Genomic DNA, 9,938 nt, shown 5'->3' with positions numbered 1-9,938 from the left:
CATTAAATAGCTTGTAAATTTTAGAGCATTATAAAACAACAACATGCTTTTAACATTGGGGCCCCAATATAAAGTCCAGACTTTACATCTCGATATAACATAGTATGCCATATATCATAGTATTTCTGCCTCTTTTGTATACTTGATCAAAGAAGAATTGATAGTTTTATTAATTTTAACAGTATAAACAATACTTATCCATAAGAACAACTTTTCAAAATTCAGGATATAAGAAAATTTTGAACGAAATTAACTACGCAAAAAGTACTTCAATGTAAACATTGCAGTACTTTGTGGAACTTCTCATTTGATTATGAAATAGTTTTTTTGTTTGTTTAAGCAAGTAATGGATTTATCAAATATTTTAAATATAAGTAAATATTATTTAAAAAAATTTTTTTAAAGAAATATTTAAATGTTATGTTTCTGTCTTTGGGGAAAATCATTCATGAAAACTTAAAACGTTTGAAAAGATAAGCGACAAAGATAACATGGTATAAAATTAATCAATCAGCGAATCAAAATTTAAGTGCTTATCATGTGCTTTTCATGGTAGAAATGAACAAGGAACAACCCACAGTTCTTTTTTTTTTAATATCTTTATTGGAGTATAATTGCTTTACACTGTTGTGTTAGTTTCTGCTGTACAACAAAGTGAATCAGCTATACATATACATATATCCCCGTATCTCCTCCCTCTTGAGCCTCCCTCCCACCCTCCCTATCCCACCCCTCTAGGTCATCACAAAGCATCGAGCTGAGCTCCCTGTGCTATGCGGCTGCTTCCCATTAGCCATCCATTTTACATTTGGTAGTGTGTATCTGTCAATGCTACTGTCTCACTTCCTCCCAGCTTCCCCTCCCCCCACTGGGTCCTCAAGTCTGTTCTCTATGTCTGCATCTTTATTCCTGCCCTGCCACTAGTTTCATCAGTACTGTTTCCCACAGTTCTTGATATGACTTTGAACTCTACTGTATCTACACTGATCAGTTTAGATTATTCCTCATTAATAAACTACTCAGTTTGTTCCTTTAAGTAACTCAATAAAAATTAAATAGTCTCGCACTCTTTATTTTGCACTCTTTCTTGAATTCTAAATGGCCTTTTTGAGAAAAGCAGTTGAATAAAACTCTTTCAAAAGGTCCACGGTTCCTGTCTTTTTTTTTCTTCTCCTTCTTCTACCTTAAAAGCAGACTAACTGCGCCATTTTATTTGTGTCAAGTAGTTTGTGCTTCCCATTTCCATTTATCTTCAGCTACTAATGCTATCTCACAGCAATGCTGTTCAGTCGGCACAAGGGAGCCAAGTGTCAGTTTTTCCAGATGGCAAGCTGCCAGTCTACAGTACACTGTTGAAAGTCACTGAGGGAATTCATTTCATTGCAAAACCAAAGAGCGTCATTTCATGTATACCTTGTGTACACAATCAGCTCACAACAGCTGATGAAGTAGCCAAGAAAAAGAGACAGATGGAGAGACAGACAGACAGGCAGACGAGAATACAGAAAGAGAGAGAGAGAGAGAGAGAGAGATGCTGTTTTAGTAAATTTAGTTCTTTTTCTAGGCTACTATACAGTGACATATTTTATTTTGCCAACAGAAAGTTTTTAGACATTATTGCCAGTTTACATGAACTTCTCTCCTAATAGTGGAACAAAATTCTCAATTTGCCCTAATTAAAATACTAGTTTTGCGGAATGAGTTTTTCCCCTTCACATTTAAACTGAACATTAAAAAAAGTTAAATCACTTTAAATGATCTTTAAATTGTGTTCTCTCTATCAGAACTGTTAACTCTTTTTGCCTGAGGAGAAAACCCTCAATGTATGAATATAATATCACAGTGGAGTGGAAAGTGGTTTTTCTTTTAATAAATATTTTGGCTATTACAGAGTTTGTATTTAAATGGGAAGCATTAGGAGCTCTACCAATGAGGAATGCTGAATGAAAAATATGTTACTTTTTAGTAGCTATGTAAATGGAAACCTGAAGCATGGGAGACTGTATGACCTAAAATACTTCAGGAGTTGAACAGACATATCTACAGGTAGAAAGTTCAAATGCAAAGGGCTATAAGTCAAAGGACAAAGCAAACTATACTACTTAGATTATGAAGCCGAGAGACAGGGATTCCAGTTCGAAGTCCACTAGTTACCAGGGGTATTGGGCAGCCTCTCTGGGTTTGATCTGTAAAAGAAGCAGTTTGTTTTGGTTCTTTAAATGTCTCCCTTCTCTCAGGGGATATTTGGTTAAACTACAAGTCAAATACTCTTCTCAGCAAGGGTTACTCTGTGATAGTTTTGTTATTATAATGCACCTTCATTTTATGATACATAACAATTTTTTTTTATAGAGGAGGAATTCAGAAATGTAATATCTTTCTGATGGTTCGATTTCATAATATAAAACATTGATGATTCCTAGAGTCTGTATATTGAATAAGCACAGTGAGGTGCGAACATCTGAGAGCACACACTATAATTTTGTCTTTACATTTTTTCAGCAACTTCAAATGTCTTTAATCAAATAATTAATGAATTTTATTTATCTAAGAATTAAAGGAATAAATAATTATACTGGATAGAAGTTATTTTAATTCACAATTAAAGTACTGTTGTATTTGTTATAATGGGCAATGGCAGAAACTAGATTATTTTTTAGATAACCTAAAATTAGATTATATTTTTAAACACATTCTAAATATATTCTAAAAATAATAATATACTTTTATTTGTTGTATATGGTACCTTCTACCATGATAAAATTTAAATTACAATTTCGAATCTTCCTTAAGTTACTGTAATATCTCAACTTTTAATAGGAGATAAGAGCTTTAAGGTAGGATAAATAGAAGAAAACACTGCAAAAAAGGTTTTGAATTTTAAAAACCCTTCTAGATAGTCTCTAAAAATTTTGCTAATTTTCCCATTCCTTTATTAAAGACTGGATGCCAGTTCAGGTGCTATGAAATTCAAAGAAAAGCAATCATTTGCCCTGCTTTTCAGAAGCTTAAAGTCTCAAAAAGTAATGTAGTATGTGGCATCCACAAATGCATAGCATCCTCATACAGAGCCAGATATATACATTTTTTTAAAATGATGTCTAAATGAGAACTAATTTCATATTCTAAGTATAGAATTTTTAGGTGTGGAATCTCTGGTCAGTAATCGTGGCACAAGTTTTTAAGGAAAAGTCAACTATTTTTCTGATAAGAGAATATGAGAGGAATTGACATCTGTTATTAATTTGAAAGATGAACATAGATAGCTTTATACATGAGGTCTCTATGGTTTACATACCCGAAATAGCTTTCCTAAGATTCAGGTGCGATGTCACAAGGGCTGTCTCCAGAATCCTGAATCTCGCAGTGGAGCTCACTACACTATTTCCCAGGGAGGCCAAACTTCATGCAATTGGGTGGGTTTGGCTCAATTAGTTCAATTCTTCACTGCTCTTGTCTTTGGTAATGTGAATACAGTGGCTGGCGCAATGGTAAGAATTTGTTTAAAAGTGTTTGGGTTGAGAGGAGAAGTCAGTGAAGCGACTTTTAGGCAAGAATTTATATTGGAATGTTTTATAAAACCGAGGAGGAAACATGAAAATAGGAGAGCGGGAGTGGTAAGGGGTTCTGTGAGACTGATGGAGTCTGCCTAGAGCAGCCCAGCGCCTTCTTTCTCAATGTCTTGCTGCAGATTGTCCAGATTTCCTCAGTACTGCTCCAGGCAGGTAAAAAAGGTAGGAAGATTTCCAGAGAGCCATCCTTCTCCAAGACTTTTATACACTTTTAAATTAGCATAATAATAAGTGCTTTGTGTGCAATTAATATAATGATCAGTGTTCATTGTAACAGGAACTGAGCTCAGGACCCCTTCTCAATCCAAGTGGATGCAACTTTTACCCTTTGAAATAAAAGGAAAAAAGCCTGAGAGTTTGACATTTTTTTAGATCAAACTACTAATAAGAGGCAGGCCTGGGATTTGACCACAAACCTTTGCTCCTAACAACTACAGGAGTCTTGTATGTAAAATGTATGCTCTGCATAAATTAGTTTTATCGGTTATAAGTAGACAGAAAAAGGGGAAAACGATTCTGCTCTAAGTTTGAAAAACATGTTGGATCCAAGAAACTTACTGGTGTCTTTACTAAGATATCTTGAGATTTTAATTTGGTATGCATTACATTGCTAAAAGGATGGCAGAACAATGTATGTTGCATTTCGTAAACTTATTTGACCACGTAGCACCTTTTCAAAAGTTAATTTTTTTCAAATTCATTTGTTTGTTTGTTTTTCTAGGTTATCTTCTGATTACTTTCTTGTCTCTGGTACATGTCTCAGCCTTACATCAGAGCCAGCCCCAGACCATTCTCTGTTCTGGTAAAACCTATACCAGGTAATGGAGAGAATTTTCTTCAAAAATAATTTCATATAGCACTGTGATATTTTGGTTGCTATTGCCTTATTTTGAAAGGCAACTGAAGAAGTCAAAATCTACTGCTTTTTTTCCTGGACATTTCCTTATAAAATTTTCATTATCTATTAGCTAAAATCATGTGTCACTTTGGACCTTTTGAGAAATCTTTTTCAATTCAATGACTGCTTCTTGATGGTAGTAATGATACTTCATTTACTTTGATGTTCTTCTATGCAAATGGTAGAATCTCAATAAATATTTTCAGAATGTGACTTCTTTTTATTCCCTCTCTGATTCAGCATCCCTGTGAACACTTATGTATAGGCTATGTTTATTTCTATCCTTCCCATAATTAAGATTATTTACAAAGTCTTCATATATGAGGTTTTATTTTATCAGAGGTCTTCTCAAAGAGGACTTTCTAATGGTCCCAGCTTTCATATAATTCTTCAGCTGGCAAAGAAAAAGACCTGGAATTTATTTGCCCTTAGAAAAGTCTACTTCATAGCTCTATTTTTTCTGATTGTAACAGATAACAATTTGAGATATCACAGCATCTGCCCACACTAGGTAGTCTAGGGGAGAGGAGATTACTGTTATCCAGTTTGGATATGACAGGCCCTGATGCTGGGAATGGAAAAGAAGTATCAGCTTCAAGCAGTGGTGAAAATAGGGTGCTGTGGTTACACTGGTCACAAACACAGAAGGAGAGAACACAGGGTCAGAAATATTTGCTCTGGGTGCCTTCTGATAATTCGTCTCATTCTTTCTGCAGTGACTGCTGTTAGATTCCGTTGCAAAGAGTGGACCTGCTTCATTTTGACCTTATCTTTTCATCTGGAGACCTCTAACACTTGCACATTTTTGTACTGATTAGCCTTGTGTTGACACGTGTCTAACCTGTTACCTGCACAGGGTCATTTTTTCCTTGAGTCCTTGAGAAATTATTTCTACTTCCACCCTGCTCTAAACTCCAGTCCAGACTAAGTTTTTTTCTTAAGATTCTTAACCAGTCAGGGATTTAACAGATCTCATCATATGGATTCTGAAAATCATCAGTTTCTGGCTCTCTGTATTTACTGGCTTATGCTAAATTGACAAAATTTTCATTTTCTCTAATTTTTTCTCTCAGTTCTCTGCCTAGTTTTCTTATTTGTATAGCGCCTGAAAAAGTTCTAACCACTTCTGTCTATCCTGGTGGGACCAGCTATATGTATGCGAGTCAAGTGGTAAACAGATGTCCATGAACTAAAACTCATACAGTGATATGTCCAAAATCTACATCTTTTGAGAACAGTTTTGCTGCTGTTACTGTTGTTTTTTCATAGCCATATTTTATCATGCAAGGTGGCTGAGTAAGGTTGAGAATGATGTATGACAATATTCATTAAGGAAAATAAATTAACTATGATAGTAGAGGAAGGAAACTGATTTGCTTATATGGTTGATAACAAAGAACGTGCTTGTTTTACTTTTGCTTTATGGCTCATAAACTGGTTCTAAAAGTAATCTTAGAAGAAGAGCTTTCAAAAGGTGGCATCATCAGAATAACCCATGGCCGGAGTTTCAGAGTCGTTATTTAGGAATATTTATTTGCATATGTAAGGCCTGTCCAAGAGTAAACAAATTACTAAAGACAAACCCGGTAAAATAGTAAATTACCAGAGATCTCACCATGTGAGTGGGAGCTACTTACTCACATGCAATGGAGACATTCACCAGACTCTGGCCAGAAGCTGCAGTTTTAGCCATTCTAATGCTCTAGCTCTGCTATGTTTGCCTGGACAAGTAGAGTGGTGAAAAAAACGCCGGAAGTGGAAACCTCAGCTGAGAGAAAGCAATGTTTTCTCGACTCTCGGGGCTGCTCTCATTGTTACTGCTAATTCCAACTTGGCTCCTGCCGCTCTGGCAAACGGATCTGATATTATTTTTACTCTCAATTTGGGGAAATATTTTAGAATTTGCCTTAGTGCAGAAAGCTCAAGTTATAACTGGTTTCATGCCTACAAAATGAGAAGTTGTCAATACATGGTTGTTGAATTGCATTGATTTGAATAGAACACCATGGGATGCAATTAGTATTATGACAGGGAAGAGGAGATTTGTGGTAATTATTCAACATTTGCGGATCACCTACTATATATTAGTATGCTGTGAAAGAGAGAGCAAAGCTAACAACGTCTGTGACCTCCAAAAACTTCCAATCTTGCAGTGGAGGAGAGTGAGAAATACTGCCTTTCTTCCAAAATGCACAGCTATAATGAATGACAGCAGAGCAAACTATCACCCTGCCCCAGACAACATAATAGACAAGTTTCAAAGCATGTTTCAAGCCAAGGCTGTTCTTAGCGAATTAGATCAATTATACCTCCCTGGCAGGGTTGTCATGTGTATAAATTTTTACCTATCACTTAGCATAATGCTTGCCATCTACTAAAAGCTCAACAATGGGCCATCTTGCCAACGAGGGTGGGGGCTTCCTGGCCATTTGCTAGTAGACACGCTTCCTTATGAACACAAATTTGGAAAACAATCTTGGAAACCATTGTAGAGTAAGTCTACTACTTCAGGAAATTCATGTAAGTTATAACTTATGAGGCAGTGGAACTAAGCACTGGGTATTTTCTAGGTCTTTAAAGGTTACATTTTCTTCATGTGGTTATTTCGTAATAGAGAATTCAAGAAGCACCACTTCAAAATCCCAAATGAGAAAGAAAATATAATTGAATAGCATCTTTGGTATAAAAGAGGGAGGTAGGGAATTTCAGGTAAGGAAGTGGGAACAAAATAACATCCAACTTGTGCCGTCAAAGACAAAGTCAAAAACACCTTGTAGCCCCCCTCTCTGAGCATAAGGAACAGTATCAAATGTCTGTTCAGACCATTGGAAGAGTCCAGAAATTAAAGAAGAAACCTCTTCACCTAAGAACTATATAACTAGCTTGGGCAAATATGGTAATTATGTAGTGTTTTCTTGAATAAAAGTAGAAGCATTTGACTAAAAAACTTCTTCATTGATTTCAGTCTTTTAGAATTTTAAACTGTTTACTCATTGATTTAAAAAATAACCTGTTTTTTGTTTTATTTTTTTTAATTGGGCTTGGGGAGGACAACTGATTCTCCATGGATCAGATTTACCTTAAGTAAAGTAACAATATTATATATTTTTCTTCACTTTTTCTGTTTTCCTCTTCCCATTTCAACCACCACTTTGTAGATAAGTAATTTCTTCAGGCTTGTAACCAAGCAGGACGCCATGGGGCCTTCCCAGGACAGACACCCCCTACCCCCCACGTCCTCTGCTTGCCTCTTGTTCGTAGAAAAGCGTTAGGCCCCCAAGATTCCCCTGAGTCATAGAAGCCTGGCTCAAGAATTAATGACTGAAAGAATGTGAATATATAATAACAACAAAAAATAGCAGTTGGGCCAGGAGAACTCAGTAACAATTTAAACAACAGATCAGTTAGCAGTCACAGAATCTTTAGTTCCTCCCTGAAGGAAATAGATAACAGTGTCTGATGCACATTCCTGAGTTATTTTGCAGATACTAAAACCAGCACCAGAGGGAAAAAGCTCACTGCTTGTAGCCATGACATAAGCTGCTCCATCTTGAGCAGTACTGAATCTATGGCTTGCACAATTCCAGGAACTAGTCTCAAGGAAATGGGAACAAACCCATTAAAACAAGCAAGATGGGAGTTCCCTGGCGGTCCAGTGATTAGGACTCCACGCTTTCACTGCCAGGGGCCTGAGTTCGATCCCTGGTCAGGGAACTAAGATCCTGCAAGCCCCTCAGCATGGCCAAAAAAACCCAAAAAAACAAAAAACTAGCCAGATGATGCTGACCAGACCACCGCATGACCAGTTTCAAGATGACTGTCGGAGCTGACTGTGCTGTTCTAAACATAGCCCCTGCCTGCACACCCCTGAAACTTCCCAGTTTTTTCTGATAAAATCCTTTTCCCTCTAACTGGCAACTGGGAGATGATTTTGGGGACACTAGCCCACCCTCTTCCCAGGGTCTCTTGTCTCTTGAACATTGACTTTTGTGTCATAGATCTGATATTGCCCTGTCTACTTTTTGCTACTTTTTCCCACCGAAGGTCACCACCCTCTCCCTCCCCTGCTTTCAGGTATAGCTCTGATCTTATTGAAACATTCACAAAATTGTATTGTATTAGCCAGCCTCAGAGAGATGTTACGCATTCATCTCTACTTCCCGATATTCTCACCTTTGTGTAGTTTCCTCCCAGATTGTACCAGAGTTTGTGTGATCAATGGAATATGGCAGAAGTGATGGTATATCATTACCTAGTTTTGATTCTAGAGACTATTGCTTCTATCTTGATTCTGTGTGTGTGTGTTCACTTGCTCTAAGGGAGGTGATCTGTCACATATAAGGTCACTCAAGTGGCCTGTAGAGAGGACCACACGGCAGAGAATGGTGTCTTCTGGCCAACAGCCAGCAAAGAATGGAAGCTTATCAACAACAACTTGAGGAAACTTGGAGGCTAATTCTCCAGCCTTAGTTGAGTCTTGAGACAATAAAAGCCTTTGCCTGCAGTTTGACTGTACCCTTGTGAGAGGATGTGAGCCAGAATCATCCAGCTAAGCTACTCCTGAATTCTTGACTCTCAGAAACTCTGTCAGATAATAAATGTTTGTTGCTATAAACTATAAAATAAAAATTATTTTAGGGTAATTTGTTAGACAGCAGTAGAGAACTAATACAAACACAATGTGTACACATAGTATGACCTCATCACTCTGCCTTCCCTTTTTTCAGAGCCTGGAGTTAAGACATACTTCCTACATCTTGGATTCAATACTCCAGAGTTGACACTTGGGATTTCACAAAACTGAGTGGTCACACTCTCTTCCTTTCATGTTTGCCCAAAATGTAGGGCTGAGCTTCTGCTTTCATCTCCATCTCAGAGGAAAAACATCTGAATTATGTGGTTCCACACTATCCTCCAAAGCTGGGCCTCACACTTAAACAGCCTGCTTGATAGAGGGTTGGAGTCTTTGGGGAGAGCAGGGTATAGCTGTACAAACGAGTTAGCCTGTATCATGTGGGTCTGAAGCTATTTTTTTTCCTCCCTTCCTATCTCTTCAAAGACTAATATTCTACAGATATAGTTGATTCTTATTTATGTTCTATAAAGTCACTGTAAACACTGAATTAGCAAATACTGAACCATTGCTCTTAGGTCAAACAGAGGGCTAGGTTTCTGCAAGTTTCTGATCACATTCTCATTAGCTGATCAATATATAACCTTGTTTTATGTGTGTTTCTGTTTAAGAATACTTTATTTGATATATACTGTTGATTCATTAACATTGAACTCACAAGTAACACCACTGTAATTCATGCTGGATAAAGCTCCTCCAACATGTATTTTCCTTGTAAGGCACATCACAGCTTTCTTGCACTTATGAACACTAGTTAGCACTTCAGCACTGCACTTGGGGGCTATATTAAACAGTGAAATCACCAATAAAAAAAGCACAAATATGCAAAAGTGTG

Source organism: Balaenoptera acutorostrata, chromosome 13 (genome assembly GCF_949987535.1).
Source record: "Balaenoptera acutorostrata chromosome 13, mBalAcu1.1, whole genome shotgun sequence".
In the NCBI taxonomy this organism is placed as follows: Eukaryota; Metazoa; Chordata; class Mammalia; order Artiodactyla; family Balaenopteridae; genus Balaenoptera; species Balaenoptera acutorostrata.
This window is presented reverse-complemented; position numbering follows the sequence as displayed.